Below are 23173 nucleotides of genomic sequence, written 5' to 3'. Positions count from 1 at the left end.
CACAAATTTAGTGACTCATAAGTAAACATTAATAGTCTAATTTCATGGCTTTCAGAGAAGGCAGAAAGATTTAGTAACTCTGCAACCTTGAACAAACAACTGTGGCAGCAGCATTAAGAATCCTATTTCTTGAAAGGGAGGCAGAGCCATCCAGTATAGGCTCACTTGTCATGACAAGCTTTCTCTGAAATTCTGGTTGGAGACTGAGGCAGGGACAGATTCAGGTTGGTTTTAGTATAATATCAAAGATGCTATGCCACTTATGATGTAAGAATACAAGAAGAGCCCTGATGGATAAGACCAGAAAGCCATCTAGTACAGCATCCCGGCCAACCTGCTGCCCTAGAGGGCCAACAAACAGGCATGGAGGCCAAGTACTGGTATTCAAATGTTTGTTGCCTCTGTTTATGGACATTCCCTTTAGTCACTTCGTGCAATAGCCATTGATGGACCCTCTCTTCCATGAATTTTTCTAATCACTTTTTAATGTCATCTCTGCTAGCAGCCACCATTATGCTCACTAGCATCGAATTCTTCAATTTAGTAGAGAGGTTACCAAGGGTAGTAGCCGTTGGAAGATATTGTTTATATAGCAGAGCTGTGCAGCATTGAAGTAGGGATAACATGTCCCTTGGTGGGGGCAGGATCCTCCGCCCCCAGGCTCTGCCCCCTGCCACCACTCACCTGGTCAATGGAGGAGAAAGGCCCAGGGAACAGGCCCGTGATGTAAAAAAACTCCCAAACCAACACACAGCAGGCACACTGCAGTTGGGAACAATGACATTCTTCTTTAAGTGATACCTGGCAGTGGGCATGCCCAGCGGGCAAGTTTCACAGGGGCCCTAGTACTATTAGACATGACTACCAAAGCAATTCTCTTTGGACTGATGACAGTATGGTTGCAGATTTATTTTATTTATTTCATGAATAGCCAACCCTTATCATTGAGACTCAAGACAAATTCTAAAATTTAAAAAATAGTTCAATCAAACAGCAAGAAAGAACCTCCAATAAACAATGCAGTAGGAGTGTATGGATGTGAAAGTTGGACAGTGAAGAAAGCTGACAGGAAGAAAATTGATTCATTTGAAATGTGGTGCAGGAAGAGAGTTTTGCAGATACCTTGGATAGCCAAAAAGATAAATAAGTGGGTATTAGATCAAATCAAGGCTGAATTCTTCCTAGAAGCTAAAATGACAAAACTGAGGCTATTGTACATTGGTCACATTATGAGAAGACAAGATTCTCTGGAAAAGTCAATAATGCCAGGAAAATTAGAAGGTAGTAGGAAAAGAGGAAGGCCTAAAATGAGATGGCTTGACACAATAAGAGAAGCCACATCCTCCAGTTTGCAGGATCTGAGCAAGTCTGTTAATGATAGGACATTTTGGAGGACTTTCATTCATAGGGTCACCATAGATCAGAGGCAACTTGAAGGCACATAACACACACATAGAACTGGGAAATAGTGCAAACAACAACAGAAATAAGAATGAAAAGAAAAACTATTGTCTTGACATTACAGGCCATAATGCAGAAAGTGAATCACAGCAGTAAAATACAATTCTGTAAAAGGAAGATGATTTATACAATAAACTTTGCATTAGACTATTTTCTTATTTCTCCTGAATTGATTGATTTGGTAAATTATCTTGGAGTGAGGAAAACTATTGCTAATGATCATCTGCTCTTGCCTAATAATGTCTGTGTTCAAAATAGTCGCTTGATACCCATTTGTAAAAATCATAAATTGGACCAGTAAAACAGAGATTTGAAAACTAAACTTTGGACATTTTCACACTACTTACTTGCTTTTGGAACATCACGAAATGTAGCGCAAAAAACGCGGAAGATAGCATCTTCTCACGAGAGTTTTGCACGACATTGTGCAAAACTCTCGCGAGAAGGCGCTATCTTCCACAGTTTTTGTGCTATGTTTCACGATGTTCCAGAAGCAAGTAAGTAGTGTGAAAATGCCCTTTGTATAGATCTCTGATGTTCTCATATAAATGTCGTACCCTTAAGAGAGAAATTATCTCAGGACCTTGTGTAAAGGACAATTGCTATAAGTTAGAGCAAATTTATTCTCACTTGCTGTCTGCTTATTCTAAACTGATTTACCAAGATAAGGCCTCAAAAATTATAAAAAATAGCTGGTTTAACCTTGAGTGTAAGTGTTTTAAAAAAGATTGTGATTAGGCACTTATGAAATATAGACGTGCTAGCTCTTCAACTACATTACAAGCTTTTCTGGTTCTGGAAAAAAACATAGAGACAAGGTATTTGCAGAAGTAAAGAAGAAGCCTGCCTTAACAATTGGCAAAAGCTAAGCAGAGCAGCTAGAAATAATGGAAATCGGAGTGAATTCTGGAAGTTTGTTAGTTCTGTTTTACATTCCAGGAGTCCATTCTTATTCCATTTTTCTTTGTATATATCTGGGAGGAACATTTTGCTAATATTTTTACTAGTTCTTATAGTAACTCTGATTACCAGAACAGTTAGAATCTAGTGGAACTACTGGAGTGGCCCCCTGTTTGACCACCTGAAATCAATTTCTTAATTTCTCAAATGAAGACTTGGAAGGTCCCTGGTGCAGATCGAATTCCCCCCAGAACTTTTTAAAGCCAATATTTCTTGGTAGAAGGATATACTGGCAACTTGCTTTACTCAGATAAATGTGACAGGAGTTACGCCACCATTGTAATACCAGTCTATAAGAAGAGGGACAGAGCAGACCATCTAATTACAGGCCAATTAGCCTTCTATCAGGCAGAGAAGTTCTATGCCCTGTAGACATAGGCACAAATTGAAATACGAAATCCCAATCTTAGCCCACATAACCTTGATAGGCAGCTCTCCCTGCCAACTGGAGAGCTTCCATTCTGCTCTATACAGCAAAAATCAGCAAGGAGCAGGGGGTTAATCCCCTAGGCAACTGAGGAGATGGGCCTTTTGTAGCCATGGGAACACCAATCTCATCCCTCCAAACCCTGTTAGGCAGATCTGTCTGCCAACCAGAGACCTCCTGTTCTGCTTTATGTGAGCATTTCTTATATAAGGCCTTGTGCTTCTACCTCGTGCTTTTCAGTTCCAGTAGACAGAGGGAGAGGGAGGACCTGTTGCTGTGATTTGGAGTGAGAGAGTGGAATTGGAAGCTTTTGGCTGGATTTGCTGCTGCTTTAAGAGACTGAAAAGCCTCTTATTTTCAGTTCTTGGCCTTGCTGGGAAGGTTGTTGGGTGAGAGTGCCTTCTTTCCTCCATGACACTCAACCCCAGTCTCAGGGCATTGCCTGGCTCTGGGGCCTAACTTAACTGAAGCCTACCTTTTTTCCCTTTATTTTTCTTTGCTTATATTCTTATTTAGAGCATTTGTTCTTGCTGGCTTGTTGGGTGGGGGTGGGTGGAGAAGAGCTTGCTGAAGTCTCCGTGTGAGTTTGGTATCTCTGGGTATGAAGGGGGTGATTGAAGTGCCCTGATGTCTCATGAAACGAATGAATTATTTCACAAAACAGGACAATTTCGTGAAAGTTCATGATTCGTGGAATGTGACGAAACACAAAATGCTCGTTTTGTTTTTTTCCCCATTTTGTGCTCATCTCTAATGCCCTGTCTCTCTGTTACTGACTTGTGGATTGGCTGGAAACTAATAAAATCCTGGGGATGGAACAGACTTGTTTCAGGTGAGGGGCTGGTACAGATGGTCATCTTTCAATATTATAGTTCTTAATAAATATAGAACCAAGAGCTGGGGGGTTCTCACTGCTGCTTTCATGGATTTGAAAGTGACTTTTGATCCTGTACTCCATGCTAGATTGTGGTACAAGTTAAAATTAACGTTTTTTGGCTTTGATTGTAATTCTGTATTCTAATCCCACTGCACAAATCCACAATGGGGCAGATGAACAACTTTCCAACGTAATCTTATTAAAGCAAGCATGTGTCAGGAGCATGTGCTGGCCCCTTTATTGTTTAATGTATATATTAATTATATGATTTCAACTGTTTTCACCCAAGATTGTTGCTCTCCATCTACTGCTAATGTAAATGTTCCTATTTCATTTTTTGCTGATGATGCTGTTCTCCTATCAAGAGCGACAGCAGGACTGTCCTCTTCATGTCTAGAAGAAAGCCTGATAGTTAACTATGAAAAATCCAAGGTCATTGATTCAATTGCCCTTAATTGAAGTCTCCTTAAATTCCTACATCCCGTATCTGGAATTCTGAACAGCGTAGTGGGAGTGGCTCTCTGAGCCAAATTGCGACAATCACCTCTTGAAGCTCAAGCTTGGCTGAAGGCTTTTTCCCTTAAAGACATAATTTTACACCCTAACATCCAAGAGAGATTCCTCAGTTTCATCAGAGAGGACCCTTATGCTTCTCATTGATATAAACTTGTAGAGCAATAACTTTACTTCCTTAACCTTCCCTTATACTCCTTTCATTCAATCTTTAGTCAGGAAGCGATGAGAACGATTAAGAAACATTTAAGTATGAGTGTCATAGAATTTACTTGAAACTGTGTGTGTGTGTGTGTGTGTGTGTGTGTGTGTGTGAGAGAGAGAGAGAGAGAGAGAGAGAGAGAGAGAGAGAGAGAGAGAGAGAGAGAGAGAGAGATCTTTAGTGGACTGGTAGCACTAGCACTGTGGCAATTTTGGTGTCATTTGGTTGGGGGGGAAAACAGCAACTCACACACACCCCCTGATAGTTTCCCACAGCAGACATGGGACAAGGGACATTACTTTGTGAACAGAAAAAAAACAACATATGACAACAAGGATATATGGCAGATATACAGTTTTCAGCAGAAAGTTGTGTGTGTTGTCAGTCACTGTAAGTGTAGGAAAATAAAATGAGAGCAGACAGGTTTGTCTGTTTTTTAACGTTGGTGGCTGGCTGATACTCTCTTGCTAGGTTACTGCTTAACTGCCAATTTAGGAATCATTAGAGAGAAATAAATCTGTGCAGTGAGGCACCTGCTTTGTGGGTCTGTATTAAATCAAACCAATTTGTTTGATCTGATTGAAACTTAGGGAGTCTTTAGATTAGAGGAAGGACTATGTTCTGTGCAAATTGGGTGCTATTATCTTAATAATAACAATAACAACAACAACATTCGATTTACATACCACCCTTCAGGACAACTTAATGCCCATTCAGAGTAGTTTACAAAGTGTGTTATCCTCATGACAATCACCTTGTGAGGTGGGTAGGGCTGAGAGAGCTCCTAGAAGCTGTGATTGACCCAAGGTCCCCCAGCTGGCTTCAAGTGGAGGAGTGGGGAATCAAACCCAGTTCTCTAGATTAAAGTTCCATGCTCTTAACCACTACACTAAACTGACTCTATAAAATCTTTATAAACAGTTGCCCCAGACCCTCATAGACATTCCTGAAAAACCTGATTTGAAACCCAAACTGGTAACATCCTGCCTGGAATTAAGCAATCATACATTGCTTCATTGAACATATAGTCAAGAACGATATACAACCAAAAAATCAAGTATACCAAACCATGATGTTATGAAAATTTGATACGAACACTCTTGACTATACAACCTTAGTCGGATCTCACACAACAACAAATGATGTGCGCAAACAACTTATTCAATAGTTTGGTTCACCACGATACATCTTATCCTCCTGAACAATCAACAACAAAATAAAGCTTTCAATCTCTTGTAATATTGAAAAAATCCACGCAGATAACCTAACTGAGTTACTGACGCAACAGACATATAATTAGAGGTGGGCATGAACAGGGAAAAAAAACAAACACAGTTGTTCATTGCCATCCACGAACAGGGAATCACAAACAACCACAAACATGACCCTGTTCATGAACATGTTCATGGTTGGCTGTTCATGGGAGGGAGGGGGGAGACTTGGAAGGGATGAAAGTTATCTGTGCCATTTGCAAGTGGTGTGGAGAAACTCCTTCCCTTCAAAGTCTCCCTCCTTCCAGCTGGCTAGAAGGAGGGGGGAGACTCTGAAGGGAAGAAGGTTCTCCATGATTGTTTCCCTCTTTCCAGCCGGCTGGAGGGAGGGGAGACTCTGAAGGGAAGAAGGTTCACCATGATTGTTTCCCTCCTTCTAGCTGGCTGGAGGGAGGGGGGGAGACTTTGTCAGGAAACCCCTGACAAGCGGCTGAGTTGGGGGTGAAGTGCCCCTCTCCCTGTTGCTGTGCAGCAACAGGGAGAAGGGCATTTCACCCTGGCAGGCTGCATTCAGCTGCTTGTCAGGGGTTTCCCTGACCAGCAGCTGAGTGGGGGATTTAAATGTCCCTCTTCCTGCGCTGTGCAGCAGCAGGGAGAGGGAAATTTAAACCCCGGCAGCCTGCAATCAGCCCTTGTCAGGGTTTTTCCTGACAAGCGGCTGAGTCAAGGGTAAAATATCCCTGGGCTTATCCAGGGCAACAGGAGTTCAGACAGAGTTCAGAAGGTCCATGCCTACTGTTGCCAAGGGAATTGATTGAAAGGTGCCAGACTGTCTGGCTTGACAAACGGCTGATGAACACCATGAACAGGGCTTGGAACGAACACATGTTCTTCTGGAATGGGGCCTCATGAACAGCTTGCTCGTGAACAGCTGATTGGGCTGTTTGTGGCTTTTTTTGTCCGTATTGCTGTTCATGCCCACCTCTACATATAACACAGGAATGTCAATTTTGTACCTTGTAGCAGCTTGTTTTATTATTATCTTTTTATTATTTTTGTTTTTCTTTAATGTTATCATTGTTTATAAGAAGTTAATATCAATTAAAATAAATTTTAATAAATGCTTTAATTTTTTTTTAAAAAAGAATTAAACGATCATGGTAAAATCTCCCTGTCTCCAAATCCCAGATCCAAAATTATAATGATTTTTTTTTTCCTCAGCTGTAGTGGGAACAGAGATGTCGTCTTATGATATCCAAATTTCTATAATGAGAATTTGCAGTGTTTTCCCTTTATAATTACAACTACACCTGCATTTGACATAAACCCAAAAGGAAGAAAGTGCAACAGTGGATGAAGACTCGGGACGAATCTAACAAGACATCTGCTAAAAGCTCATTTTAAAGTTTACCCCATAGGAGTGATGGTGGTGAAGAAACTATACTGTTCAGCCACCATTGCATCTGCACAGTGTACATCAGTAAAGCTATTCCAGGTGGTCCAGAATTTCAATTGGTGCAGATTGCTGGAGTGAAGATGTTGACTGGAGATGGCCATAGGGACCATATCACTCCAGTCTTGGTCCATCTACACTGACTCCAGATTTGTTTCCATGCCCAATTTGAGGTGTCGGTGTTGAGTTTTAGAGCCCTATACAGTTTGGAACCAGCAGCATACTTTAAGAAATAACTACTACTCACATATGATCATACCTCCTCAAGTTGGTCAATCTACAAAGTGAGAGCCACCACAGAAAATGCAAGTGAATGGGCAGTTGCCAATCTTACCCATTCACAAGAAGAAACTTTTCAAAGGTTTTGCTCTGAATTTTTTTGTTTATTTAAAACATTCCTATGCCACCTTTCCACCCAGATAGGTTCTCCAAGGTGGCAAACAACCAAACATTAAAACATTTTAAAAATTAAAATAACAATTAAAATACTTAGGAGCAAAGCTGTCATGGTGCAATTCTGCAGGTATGTGGGTCTCAAATGATGAAGAACTTTGTAGGTGATAACAAGTGCCTTGAATTGAACCAGGTAGCCAATGAAGTGACTGAAAGATCTGGAGTTTCCAAGTTGACTTTAAGGCAGACTTATGTACATTAAAGTAGTCAGGCCTTCAGGTAACCATAGCAGGACTCCACATGTCTAGAATGGCTGAGTCAGGTGGAGACCCATCTTCTGGGCTAAATGAAGTTGATGGATTTTTTTGGGGCAGTTCCGTTAGCTTGCTTCTCCAACACTAATACTGGGACTAGTATAAACCCTAGGCTCTTAACTCAGTCAGAAAGTGTAAGCTGGATCCCATCCAATGTGTCAGTCAAGACCTCAGCCCTTTCAAATAGCATTACCTCCATCTTGTCATGATTCATTTTCAACTTGTTCACCCTTAACCAATTAACCATAGCAGTAAGCTACTGCTTCAAGACCTCTACATAATCACAAGGTGAATTCTATAAAGAGATATAAAGATGTCATCAGCATATTGGTGACAGCCTGCTCTAAAACCATGAATAATATATTCTAAAGGCTTTACAGAGAAATTTAATATCAGGGGGTATAAGGCCTAGGAATTGCCTACTTCCCTAAGAAAATACCCAGCCACTCCAGTCACCTTTGGAGGCCCTGTTTCAGGTGATTCCACCATCTGAGACTAGATAGGTGACAACTAGAGGGGAACATGAATCGGGAAAAATCTGAACCATGTGGTTCATGATTTGTCATGTTTCACGAACCACAAACTGTCATGAACTAGCCCTGGTTTGCGAACCAGTTCCTTTGGTTCATAGTTTGTCACTTCCCGAGGCCCTGGAACAGCCCCCTTCACAGTCAGAGATGCCAAACTTTCAGAAAATCTTCAGCAGGCTCTCCTCTGGCCACCCTACATGTTTGGCAAAGATTGCATTTCAGATGTCCAAGTTATATACCCCCCCAAGTGGGTGCCCCCAAGAAAGTACCATTAGATATAATGGGAGCCAGCCATGAATGCCAATTGACTTGTGTCAGGCTCCTGGCCAGGTTCATTGGATTCTGGGGGTGGCACACCCTCCAGGTTGGCCAGGGCAGTGGCTAGGGCTCAAGGAAAGCTTCAGATATGGAGGGAGGAGGGGGGTTGGAGACACCCTGGATTCCTCTCTCCCTCCATTGGGACATTTGTCACACACTCATCACTCACTCACTTCATACTACCCATCACCAGCTCCTTGTCCTTGCCCACCTTTATATGCCCCCCTTGACACCCTCTCCCAGTCAAGGAGATGTTCTTGGAGACAGGAATATTATTTTCAAGGAGAGAAGGACAGAGACAATCTATGAGAGGAGATTAATCTTGGGGGGAAGGAGACCTTGAGGAAACAGCATTGCATTCCATAGTGAGGAGCATATGAGCCTGGCAGTGGCTCAGACTCTGGGGTGGGGTCAGAGCCATGAAACCCTCAGATAGCTGTTGATGGGGGGGTGCAAAGTTAACTTCCAATTTGGGGAAACCTGGATCTTCACTCCCCAAGGTCCTCAAGGTCAATCAGCATGGGGAAGTTGATCCACCAGGGCTGGGTCCAGGTATGAGCAGCGGGCACAGAGCAGATCTCCCAGGTGGGAGAATACCTGCTCACTCTGGACACTGGTAGGGGGGCAGGAGAGGAATTTCATAGCCACAGAGGACAAGTTTGGCCAGATGACATCTTTGTGCGCCCAGTTCTCTAGGGGATTGGAGTCCATAGCTGGAGCTCAGCATTGTGTATGGCAATGCTGCCCTTTATATGGAGGTTGTAGATGCAGGCCAGTCTGTACAGCCTCGCTTGGCAGAGAGGATGCAAGCAGGTTGCCACACCTGCCTGCAACTCCTCAACAAGTCCCCAATCCTGGGAAGAAGGGCTTTCCCCTGCTCCAGTTCTTTGGCTAGTACCTGGTCCAGCCCGTGGATCTGGGGGATGGCATGTAGAAGCAGAGGAGGTAGGTGGTTTCCTGAAACAACTTCAGGGCATGGACCATTTGGGAGAGGGCTAGCCAGTTCGTGGAGCTAATGCTGAGCTCCTCTCCCTCCTGCAAAACGGACACAGAGGACATGATATCCTGCACCACATTTCTTTGCTCCAACAGACGAGCTATAATTACTTAGGTGGAGTTCCAATGGGTGGGCATGTCTTCGAAGAGCTGGTGCTCAGGATGTTCCTCCTCCCCCTGCCTCTTGTGCAGCTGGCAGGAAGAATGAATGCTGCAGGAAAAGTAGGCTGCCAGATGCTGGCAGCAGTCCAACAAGGCATGCATTTCCAATGTTCCCTGGTCCCAGGTGGCCTTAATGATCCTACTCAGCATCCCTCATGACCAGGTGCAGCTTGTGCACCAAGCAGACAATGTCCTGAAGGGATGCATCTTTCAGGGCTGCCACCATGTTTCTACCAGTGTATGTGACCATGTAGCCATGGACAACATTGTCCATGGGCACCCACTCCCTCAGTCCAGTTTTGATCATGGCAGCAATGTTCCTCCCCCCATGTAGTCCTCATCCATCACCCATGCCGGGAGCAGAACAACTCTGTAGCCTGGCAACAGGGTTGTCCCCTCCTCCTGGGGCCCTGATTTTACCCTGGTGATCTGGAGGCCCTCCAGTTGCCACCAGTGGGCAGTTAGGGTGAGGTAGCTGTGCTGAAGGCTGATCCACAGGTTTGCTGTGAAGTTCATGATTTGCCCTTGTGTTCTAGACAGCTCATTATGGACCAGCTCTACCACAGAACGGTAGACAGATGGCAAGACTCACTGGCCAATGGTCCACTGTGAGGGCATGGCATACTGGGGGTGAAATTATGCAGCACCCACCAAAAGCCCACACCCTCCACAATGGACAAAGGTAGTCTGTACATGGTAATCATCTCTGCCATGACATGAGTGTCCACCTCCTATTTCTTTTACTTAGCAGTGCCACTGACCCTTAGGGAACAACTTCCTGAAGGGTAGCCTGGCTGGAAGTTCCACTCCCACCCACAGCACCCTTGATGCAAGTGTGAGACTTCTTCCTCAGGGTGGACTTCCATTCCATTCCCCTCCCCATTCTCCCTGCTTAGAAGCCCTCTTCATCCCTCTACTGGATGTTTCTTCTTGCTCTGGAGGCAACAGACTTGGGTGGTGCTTTTGCAGATGCCTGTGGAGGGTGGTAGACAACAGGTGCTTGGGGACTGAGCCCCTATGCACCAGGACATCACAGGCCCAGCAATGCACCACATAGGGGTCACTGGGGAAGGTTAGGAAGTAGGGGTGTGCTCTTTGGCTTTCTGATTTGGAAAGATTCGTCATTCCTGAATTGTCCATAGCATTGCTGAGCTGATTCGGGAATCCTGAAGCAAAGCCTCCCAAAGTGATTTGTATCACTTTGAGAAGTTTTGGGCAAAGAGCAACACTTTTCTTGCCGCTTGCAAGCAGCAAGAAAAGTGTTGCTTTCAAAACACCAGCTGCTTTACAGCTGATGGGAGAGGATTCCCATCTCATCAGCTGAAAAAAGCCTTTTAAATTCCAGCTGCTTTTTTTCAGCTGACAGGAGGGGGATTTCCCTCTCATCAGCTGAAAAAAGCCTTTTAAATGCCCTTTGCTTTTTTCAGTTGATAAGGGATCTCCCTCCCATCAGCTGTAAAGTGGCCAACATTTGAAAGCAACACCATTTGCAAATGGCAAGAAAAGTGCTGTTTTGAGCTTTGATGTGTTCTGTAAAGATTCCTGAATCTTTGCAGAGCATACCAAAGCATTTAAACACCCAAATCCTGAATTGTTTTCCTGCCTCAGGTAAACTCAACATGGGAAAACTGAATTTTTTTCAGGAGTACACCCTTATTAGGTGGTGCTGCCAAAATGTGGGCCTGTAACGGGGTCTGGGACGGTTGGCATGTGGAAGAGCTGGATGTTTCTCCAAGATCTCCCAATGTACCAAGAGATCTCTCCTCCTACTACTCAAAAAATGTTAGGAGCTGCTGTTCCTCTAGCAACGCTGATATCTCTTATGTCTCCTCCTCCACCCCCACAAACAGATCTTGAAAAAGAGGCTCGGACTCTGAGACCATCCTACTATTGCTGGGCACTAGTGGGCCAGCAGGACAAGCTTGAGACTTCTTCCCCCCATGACCACCCTTGTCCCCCTCTCTAACCCTCATGGAGCTAATAAGAAGAGCCCTCAGCCAAGGGAACCACTAAGCTTGGCCCCAGAGCCTAGCAGTAGTCCTGGGACTGGAATGGGAGAAAAGGCCCCTAATCCATCACACAGACAGCTTCCCAGGTGGGATAGGTGCACAAAATAAGAATTATTAACAAACAAAAAGAAGAGTTTGATCCCTCAGCAGAGAAACCCACTAAACTTGGCCCCAGAGCCTAGCAGTAGTCCTGGGACTGGAGTGGAGGAAAATGCCCCTAACCCACCACACAACCACCTTGCCAGGTGGGATAGATGCACAAAATAAGAATTAATAACAAAGAAAAATCAAAAAAGGAGAGTTTGAGCCCTCAGCAGTGGAACCCACTAAGCTTGGCCCCAGAGCCAGGCAGTGGCTCTGAGACTGGGGTAAGGTGGTGGGGAAAGCACCATAACCCAGCACCCAGACACCTTCCCAGCAGGGACAGGTGCTCTAAATAAGAAAGTGACTGTTTATCAGTCCCTTTTAAAGCAGCAACTCCACCCAAACCCTCCAAAATCCACCCTTTCTCACTCCAACTCCCAACAGCAGTTCCTCCTTGTCTATCTGCCTGCTGGAAAGTGAAACCAAGTCAGCTGAGAGCAGGGTGTTATATACTCCCCTTGCTTTCATAGAGCAGAATGGGAGCTCTCTGGTTGGCAAGGAGAGCTACCTATCATGATTTTGAGGGCTAAGATTGGTGTTTCCACAGCTGCAGAAGGTCTGCAGATGTCCATCCCCTCTGTTGCCTAGGGAATTAATGGATCAGTACCAGGCTGTCTAGCTTCATGGACTGATTATGAACTGAACAAACTGGCCTAAAAAGTCATGGTGATTCATGAAAAGGGGTCCCATGAACGGCTGGTTCACAACTGTTGAACTGGCCTGATTTGTGCCGAACTTTGTTTCATAATTCGGTTTGTGCCTGCCTCTAGTAGCAACCCCAGAAAGAAGCTTCTCAGTCATGGAATGAAACTTTAGAACTCCCCACGAATTTCCGTCTGTCTCCCTCTGTTGTTGTCTTCTGCCAGAGAGTAAAGACTTCTTTGTTTTGTTTGGCATTCCCTCACTAATTCTTAGTAGCCCTACTTCTTTTCTGTGTGTTTTTCTGTGTTTATATTTTGTTTTATTTAAGTGTTTTAAATATTTTTTTGTGTTTTCAATGTTTTTTAATATCTGAATTTTTTAAATGTTTTGTTTCAATGCTGTAATGTTCACCACTTTGCGGACTGTGAATTCAGTGAAAGGGCAGCATAGAAAGGTTTTTAATAAATAAATAGTACTGAACCTTGTGGTACTCTGCAAGACACATCACGGATTGTTGGTCTCCAAATGGTCTCACATCATGGATTGTTGGTCTCCAATGGTAACCCTCAGAGTCCTACCTGAAAAGAATGATTTTAAACTGTTCCAGGGCACATTCCTTAATCCCTTCCTCTGCCTCCAAGTTCCTCAGTTAAGATGGTATGGTCCACAGTGTCAAAGGCTGCTGACAGATTCAGTGAGAACAATAGAGGCACAACCTTTATCTGCATTCAAACAGATAATTATCAGTAAAGTCTCCCACACCAACTCTGTCCCATAGCTGGCCTGCATCCAGACTGAAACGGATCTGGGGCAGATGAATTATCCAGGAAGACATAGTTATTCTCCTACTACAGTCTTAGTCATCTTGCCTAGGAAAGTTAAGTTGAAAACTAGGTGACAGTTGGCCACATCATTCTTCTCTGCTGATCATCTTTAAAGTAGGGGAGGGATTGTTTTAATAAATATATATGTGTGTATGTGCTCATGTGTGTAAGAAAGAGTGTCTGTGTGTTTTGGTTTTAATTTGTTATATGATATACTTTTATAATGCTCTGTTTTTTATTGGTAGCCACCATGGTGGCCCTGATTGGGCAGAAAGGTGGGGGATAAATTTTGTAAATAATATATCAAATTGAGCTGGTAACAATCTTTTTTAGGGCACACAAAACCATTTTTGACATCTGTCAAAGTGAATGCTGGAGGGTATGTATATGTATGATTTTAAGACACTTCCTTTTGTCCTTTGTCAAAGTTAACAAGCCTTACACTATAGGAATTTGTGGAGATCTGTAAAAATATCTGTGTCAAATAAGTGACTTCTCTATTTTTGCTTCACAGTCCCAGAGAGCTGATTTCACAAGATTCATGGATTTGACCTGTTCTCTTAGCACTGTTTGTTGCTTAGAGCTATGGAGTTATAAAACTGCTGTACAAAATGTGTTGACTCGGCTCCCTTGGACCTGTGGACACACACAGTGATTAAACTATTTGGCCCCAAAGACTGAAGTATCCTTTTAGCTTTTTTATCAACTGAAAAAATATCCATTCTCTGTGGTATCTATAGACAAAGGAAAACCTTGAAGATGATAAATGGTTTTAAAAATTGTGAAGATCCTTTTAACAAATTGCTTACACTTAAGAAAAATTTCAGCACAAAAAATAAAAACATTTGCCTATAGCAATATAATTTTAACTTGGTTTACGAGATATGGCTCTTCACGGCTAAAGATGTGAAGCAATGAAGATAATTAATTGTGTGAAACAGAAGGAGTAAATGCAATCCCTACAGCTATGGCGATATGAACCATGTAATAGCATCTTTGTTCTCCATTTTAAGAAAAAGAAAAATAACACCCAAGTCCCTGAGTTTTAGAGAATGAAACTTCCTGGCATTTCCCCCCCTTTTTTTGAAGAAGTGGTTGGCCTCTGCGATCGGGTATACTTAGAAAGGGTTTGTTCTCAGTTCTCTGTGATAAAGCTGGGCTCACTCTTTCAAATTAATTTAAAAGTCTCCTATTCCTTATCCTCCCACACACTTTTTCAAACTATATTAATGCTCTTGTTATGTGATGAAATAAATGCTGCCCATGGGCATAGCAGCTGTCTATCTCCTAGGAGTGCATATAACAAAAATCACATGCCTTAAAAATCACAAAAATAACTGTTTCTGGTTCTTACTAGCTGTGACCTTCCAGAATGGAAACACTACTGCTGACTACTTGGTAATCACAAAACCTGTCCCAGAAAAATCTATGTTGTTTCCCCACCACCACCATCCCGATTCCGGCATTTACCAGAAATACAGCATAAGCGTGCATTTCACTTTGAATCTATACTGATTTCCAGGAGAATTTCTCCCTTCAAATCAAAATGTTGTAAAGGAAGAGCAAAGAGCACTCCCAACCAGTCTCTAGCTGCAGAGAGCTGCCATTCTCCCTCCCTCCTGCCCACCTCCTTCCCACTTTACCCCTCCTTGTGGGCTGGAGAGAGACTTGTGAAAGCAGAAAAGCCTTGGTTTGTTCTGGGGCCTATAGAATTCACTTTGCTCAATTTTCTTGAAACTAGGGGTTCTTTGAAGGATAGTCAGAAGACACTGTACTGCAATTTTGCTGACATTTGATTGAAAAATAACAACTCCATCCTCCCTCCAAAGTCCCCCATAGAGAAAAATGGAAATACAATGATGGCTTGGAGGGGTGCACTTACTCAGAGACCCATAGAATTAAAATGCTTTCCCCAATTTGCTTGAAACCTGGGGGATTCTTTGAAGGACAGGCAGTAGTCACTCCACTGCTCTGACTCTCAAAAGCTCATACACTGAAAATTTTGGTGGTCTCTAAGGTGCCACTGGACTAAAATCCTGCTGCTCATCAATGCAGTAAATAGTGTAGTTAGGATTTGAAAACACTCTTTTTTCTATAATTTGATTTATAATTATCACTGTGTCCAAAACACAGTTTCAGAGAGTTTACAGTCTGTGAAGTACACAGAACTTCTTGAGAAGCAATATTTGTGGGAAAACAGATTTACAGATATGATATGCCTGCATTTTGGATCAAGGTTTGGCATTTTATTATACAACACTTGCTTAATGGCATCTCTGTAGAATCTGGCTTAGCAGTTTTGTAGTGTCATCCTAAGCAGAGTCACATTCATCTAAGTCTATCAAAGTCAATGTGTTTAGAAGATGTAACTCAGAATTGCACTGTAAATATCTTCCCAGATTTCAGTGCTTGTCACAGAAGACATTTATTTAATTCTGCTCTGTTCTCCATTCTTCCACAATGTCACGGCTCTCTCAAAAGTGCACTACAACCAAACTCCACGTTATATTTTTTAGAAGTCCATGGACCCCTACTCACTTTCCTGCAGTTTTGTGGCTGCTGTGGGGAAAGACATTTATAAAGTTTCCTGAAAATTAACTGAGCTTGGGATAATGGCATGGGGCACTTCCCCACCCCATACTCCATGATCCCAAGCTGAAATGGGGGGGGGGTGTCGTAATTTTTCCATATTTGGAGCACACATACGTTTCAATGGACTTAGAAGGGCATCATTCTGCTTAGGGTTGCACTGCTAGTGTGTGAAATGTAACATAAGCATCTGTCAAAAAATTCAAGACAGACTGAAAAACAATTGCAAATATAACCAGCTTGGATAAGAGCAAAAATTTTACTGGAAGCACTTTCATCTCAGCTTTGATTTTTATTCCATTTTGACCTTTAGTGTTGGATGAATTAGTGCATCTTCTTTGACATTGGCTGTTAAAGGGGGGGTTGCATCTCTGCCCAGATAGATTTGTTTTTTCTTCTCAGTCCATGAACCCTTCCTGTGAAGTGCTTGCATCTGCCTCCCTTGCATACACATCCATAAACAAATACAGAATACAAATTCCAGACTACAGTCTCTGTAGCTAAGCTGTTTCAAGGCCAGTCAAGTGGATGCACTGGAAAATGTGTCTCTTCTGCTCGATGTTAAGCCAAATTGTCCTGAACTCCCTAAGTGATTCTATGAAGCCACTGAAGTGGAGCATTCCAATTGTGCTGTTTGAAAACAGTAACCACCGGCTTCTCTGGATGTAGCAGGAGAGGGTGAATCTATTACTAAATGTGCTGCTTGTAATTGTCATGCTATAATACGGCCCTCTGTTTTGTTGACCAAATGGTTCAGCAAGTTGTAGGAGAACATCAATAGCAGCAAACATGTTTGATCACCTCAGCTGGCTTGCATCTACAGCATTTAATCAAGGCATTGATCCATTCAATATAGGATAGTCTGTCTATTACTGTGAGATATTGAACTCCTGTCAGCTATCACCTTGCTGAACTAAACTGCTAGAGCATAAATGCAGAAAGGCATTCAAAGCAACTGGCTCTGGCTGCCTTTCTGCACAAACATTTTGGGTGGCAGACTGTTTCTACTTCTGTTTCTTCCTGGGGGATCAATGTTATTCTCTGTCTATCATGTATACATCCCACCTGAGCTCAGGGCAGTGGACATGGGAATTATCCCATTTTACCTTCCAAACCATCTGTTCAGATAAATTAGGCTGAAAGATAGCCACTTCTCTGGCATTAATGCATAAGCACTGCTGCCACTAGGGAGCTGTTTGTCTGTGCAAGAGGTCCATAAGAACTAGAAGGAATACAAAAGTTAATTTCTGCTTTATCTCAACATGTACTCTCTCTTTCAACTTATGTAAGACTCACTAGGAATCTGAACCCAGATCTTTCTACTCCAACTCTTTAACCAATTAGCATTGATAGAACAGTCTTAGCATTCAATTCTTTAACCAACCTAGACATTTTCCATATTTAAAATATTAGATGTAAAGTCATAAATGAACAATTACTAAGTGTCTTTCCAGATTATTCTTGTATCACAAATGCTCAGATGACACTAAAATGTGAGAAATCCAAATCTTTTTTTCTCCAGCACATGCATTTCTTGCAATAATAATAAGAAAAGTCCTAGTGGAAAATTCATTTAGTCCAGCATCTTGTTTCCCATACTGGGTAAACAATGCTCTGGAAAGCCCACAATCAGGGCATTAAGGCAATAGCCCTCCCCAGATGTTGCCCCAACAAACTCAAAGCACTCTATCACTGAACAAGAAGGCTCCTTTGGTTAATAGCCATTGATAGAACAGTCTTAGCATTCAAATGCTAATATTTTACTGTGAGAGAAATGCAACCCTCTCATTTACCCACATATATACATTCTGGTATACCTCATGCAATAACTGCTGTTGTATGGAATATGATGCAGTGAGGCACATAGCAGTTCTCCAGAGCCATTTCAGTTGAGGAATATACACTCAAGCCACATTCCCAATCTAATTCCCAAGCTGTGTCAAATATACAGGTACTGATAGGTTTGCTCTAATGGGAAAACAGCAGCATAGGCTTAACAGCAGCCTAACAGTGGGCCCTACATACTGTGTTCATGGAACTCCCATATTCTTGAAGTGTCTGAAATTCTCACATAATGAGCCCTTACAGTTGTAGGAATGCACACAGTATCTTATGTTCTAAAGTTCAAGCAATGCAATCTTATGAAGAGTTACTCTACTCTAAGCCCATTGATTTCAATGGGCTCAGACTGAAGTAACTCTCTTTAGGATTGCACTGAAAGACTCCTAGAATTGTTTGAATCAATAATTCATGGGTTAACCACAATGATCCCAATTTGTATTTGGCTGCTTTGTGCCTGCAACTACATAGAAGGTTAATGGTCCATGAAATATTGAAGTGTCTCATATATGTCTACTGAGATTTTAGTTTTTAAAGGAAATTGCCACACATGCATGAACTCAAAACATTAACAGTAGGAACAGAGGAAATTATCTTTTCAGTATCATGCTCAATTACCCTTTTGGGTCTCTAAAGCTGCCTCTCTCATATGCAGTCTTTTTTGACCCACCTCAGAATTTTAAAATCCCTGGCGTAGACGAACGAAAAAAATAGAACAAGCAGAAATCTCTGTGGATTTAGAAAGTAATATGCCAAGATCAGTATCATTGTGATGCTTAAGATATGTTTAAATATGTTACTCATTTCAAATAAGATTAAGAAATATGGGGAGAGATGAAATATATACTTTTGCCATTACCTGGCTTATTGACTTCAGGTTTGATCTAGTTATTTCCTCACACATGATACAAGGTGCATGGACTTCTCCACTTATAGGAAGGCTACCTGTGGGAGTTGGTGGCATGATACTGCTATACATGGAATCAGTGTTGGCTTCAGGAGATGAAGAGGATGGAAAGGTCTTTATTCTTTCACTTTTTTGATCCTTTAATTGGTTAAAATAGATTGGATTGTGCAGAGCAAATAATGGCTAGGGGAAGGATAAAGTACCTTTTCTCCATTCTCCACCCCCCCCCTTAAAACCACATGTCCCACTATGAATACTTTTAAGATGTTTGTCAGATACCGGCTTCCCAGACCAAAGTCCAAAGCAAATGTCTTATTTGGACCTAATGGAGAGAATAAAGCCTCTACAGAATTAATAACAGGAACCAGCCCAGAAGCCCATGAAAAACATGAAAATAGGGCATGCATAGATATTTCATCTCAAATTCATAAAAGGAACTAGGATGTAATAAAAAGCTCCAGATTCTCTAATGGTGATCACATGTTCCACAGCATAGATTTCTTGAGATTCCACTCAGGAAACCTTCAACATATCTGTATTCATACAGTACTTGATCATTGAAATAGTACTTACCTATTTAAACTATACTTTGCTTCCCCAAAGACAGATTGAAATATTAAAATGGCCAGGAAACAAGCAGAGCCATCCAGTAGCAATGATAATGACTAGAGGCATGCAACAGGAAATTCCCAAGTCGAAGATATACGTGGAAACCACTGCTGTGAGTTGCACTAGGGGTATGCACTGAAAAAAATTCCATTTCAGTTTCTGATCCAGGGGTTCCAAACCAGCTATACACTGGAATATTCTCAAATAAGGAAATGGACTAGAGTCTCTGGGTAGGGAGGAAATGTATGGGAGGCAGTCAGAGAGTGCAAAACAAATCCAAGATGCACATTTCTCCCTAAACCGGTCTTCTCAGTTGTAAGTCCCATGCAATTCAAAACTGCTTGCTCCTAGGCAAAAATCTTTATAATTGCAATCTGTGATTGAAGTCTGTACATCCCTCCTTCCAAATGTTTCCAAAACTGATAGGTGGGGGGGGTCTTCCCTTGCAAGGACTCAATTGGCAGGGAGACAATGTCATTGCCCTGGTAGCAACGGGGTTGGGGGGGAGAGATACACTTGTGCACATTGCATTCATTTCCATTTCCTGCCAACATAGTTAATTAATGATGTAAGGGATCTCTCCTCTTGGGATCTGATTGGTGAATGCTGTTCAGGAAAACAATATACTCCCCCATGAAAGCTGCTCCTGCATGGTATGTACTGAAACAAAACACACAAACTTTTTAGTGTGAATGTGCTGTCATAGCTTTGTTTCCTAGATTTGGTTCACTGTTCTATAAGGTACTTTAACAGAATGAAACAGCAATCTCTGAGTGTATTTCAGGCTATTTTTAATGTTTTGCGCACCCGTAGTCATTACAGAGATTTCCCAGAAAGGTATCACAAATCCAGGATTCTTAGGTATTACAATCAATCTCTGAACAATCCAGGCTTGTGTTTGCTTTGATTCTACTGATTTCCCAGATAATGGTATTTCTTCTTTCTGATTGGATCCTTGCAAGGGAAGAGCACAGAGATCTCCTAGCCAATCACCTTTGGAGACAAGCCATAGAAAACTACAGTTCTCCTTTCCTTCCTCCTTGTGGGGAAGGAGCCCTTTTTTCAGCTTGGGGCACTCTGTTTAGAGGTCCATAGAATTGAACCCCTTGGTCCAATTTGGTTGAAACTTGAGGGGGAGGAGTCTTTAGTGAACAGGGAGACACTAGCTCCACTACTATTTTGGTGTTATTTGGGAGAAAAAGAGCCACTCCATCTCCCTCCCATCCAAGTTCTCCATTGAGTATAATGGAAGCCCTGCAGAATGGGAATTGATGGAATAGAGGGGTCTGCAAAGGAAGCCTTCCTCACTTTGAGAAAGTAAACATACAGCAGCCTACAATAAGGAAGGATGGCAAATGTAGAATTTTCAGCAGAAAGGTTAGAGTAAATTACTGTAAGTGTAGGAAAAGGAAATTAATGCAGTTTTTTAAAGAAAAATCTAGTAGCTAGACAGCGTTTTCCTGCTAGACTATAACTTGACTGCCATTTTAGGAATCATTAGCCCAAATTTAAAATTATAATAGCATTTTTCTTGGCACCCACCCTTAATGATGACTGTTGTAGAAATGCAGATTGCCTCTTCTCATGATGGTACTAGCTGGCCTTCAACCTACTAGCAAAATTTCTCCATTTCAAACATAGCTGGTGGTGGCCCAAAAAAAAAGGATGAGCAAGCCTACTCTGTCATTAAAGAAATAATTTTAAACTAACATTGGTTATATACCTTTCAAGAAAATACAGGAAAATTATTCTTGAATTTATCAAACAGTGTAATTTTTCCCATTTAGGGTGCAGCTTAAAAAGAAACAGGAAATGTGCCATTTCTTTTCTTTTTTTTAGGAATTAGAGTCAGCTTCAAATCAAGTCCTATTTCATGTAGAAAATTCAGTTTAGATCTCTAAGAAGTAATATATTTGTTTATTTGTCAATACACTGTTGTGTTAATGTTTTAATGTAGATGAATTTTAAATTGCATTTTAATATGTCGTTATCTGCCCTGAGCCCACTTGCGGTGAGAGCAGAATAGAAATTTGAAATAAATAAATAAATAAATAGATAGATAGATAAATAGATAAATAAATAAATATTTATATACTACAAGTATAGCTGAAAAATTAAGAAAAAGGTGAGACATTAAACAAACAATTAAACCCAAGCCATATCCTTGCTGCATCAGGCTGCTTTTACCCTTTGCGGTGTATTACAGTGGCACAACAAGGAAATTTGCACTATCACATGGTTTAAAAACCCCTCAAAGATAAATTAACAAAAAATCAAAGAGAATTCCTGTTTTGAAAAAGGAAAAGAGAATAAGAGGAACCAACTGCTTTATCTAAAAAAAAAAAATTCAGAAAAAGGAATTCCATCCATCATAGGAACCCTATCATTTATCCATCTAGCCCAGTACAGTCTACTGTGACAGGCAAAAAGTTTTCCAAGGTTTTCATGTTTTTTACTCACATTCTTTAAGTAAGAAGATAGACAATGAACTCTGACTCTTATACATTGAAAGCATGAGATCTGTGTTCTCTTCCTTATCAGAATATTCCTAAAACTAGCAACAAAGCCCGTTGTGGGGGGAAAAATATAATGGGCTCTAGAAAGGGGAGGGCAGGCAGGCTGGCATTTGCTTCTCCTCCGTCACTGATTCCAGCTGGTGAAGGAGGGGGGGAGGCATTGTCATCTGCTCCATGCCTGATCTGCCAGATCTTGGCCATGTGAAGGAGTGGTGGACATTGCCGCCTGCTCTGAGCCTGATCCCAGCTGGATGAAGGGGGTGGGCATTGCCACCTACTCCCCGCTGGGTGAAGGGGCGAACAGGCATTGCATCCTGCTCCATGCTTGATTCTGACAGGTGAAGGTGGGCTACATACAGGCTTTACTACCTGCTCTGCTCCTGATCCCAGCTGGGTGAAGGGGGTATGGGCATTGCCACCCGCTCTGCTCCTGATTCTGGAAAGTAGACTCAGTCCCCCATATTGAAGTTATAACATTACCAATCAACCTTCATAGATCTGTATTTAAGGTTCAACTATGCCAAATGCCAAAATCAATGGGTACATGTCATATATTCAACAATCCCTAAACAATATGCAATGATCTATACTTTACAAGTTCCGGAACGCATACATATACATTTCATCAATTTCTTTTACAAAAATATCATTTGTGGTCATCTTCCAAAGCTGACTCCTAGGTAAGGCAAATAGTCAACAAGCTGTAAACATTGGAAATAAAGTGCAAATTGTGCTGTGCAAGGCAGAATTCAATCCCTGTTTCCGGCGTCTGTCTTACCAGACGTCCCTGTCCTATGGACAATCGGCCGCTTCCATTTCACACGTTGTGCAGTCACACGGTGCTTCCTCAGGGGCAAGTTGTTTCACTCAAGCTACAAAACTGTGCCTTTAGGGGGAGTGTAACCCCTTCCAGAACAGGAGATATTCCAATTCCTGGGCCAAACATTCTCCCCACCCTCACCCCCAGTAGCACCTTGGTTTTTTCAGGATTAAGTTTCAGTTTATTAGCACTCATCCATCCCAATCCTACCTCCAGGCACTTGTTCGTGGTTTCCACAGACTCGCTGGGATTTGCTGGAAGTGTGAGATAAAACTCAGTGTCATTCACATATCGTTGACAACTCAGGCCAAATCTCTGGATGACCTCTTCTAGCTGTTTTACATTGGTTAAAAAGCATGAGTGAGAAGATAGAACCTCATGGAACCCCATAGGAAAGAAGCCAAGGGGCAGACCAGTAGTCCCCCATCATGACAGAACCTACCTTCAAAGTGAGATC

Source organism: Eublepharis macularius, chromosome 2, assembly GCF_028583425.1.
Source record: "Eublepharis macularius isolate TG4126 chromosome 2, MPM_Emac_v1.0, whole genome shotgun sequence".
Lineage (NCBI taxonomy): Eukaryota > Metazoa > Chordata > Lepidosauria > Squamata > Eublepharidae > Eublepharis > Eublepharis macularius.
The sequence above is the reverse complement of the archived record's forward strand: the minus strand, read 5'-3'. Positions refer to the sequence as shown.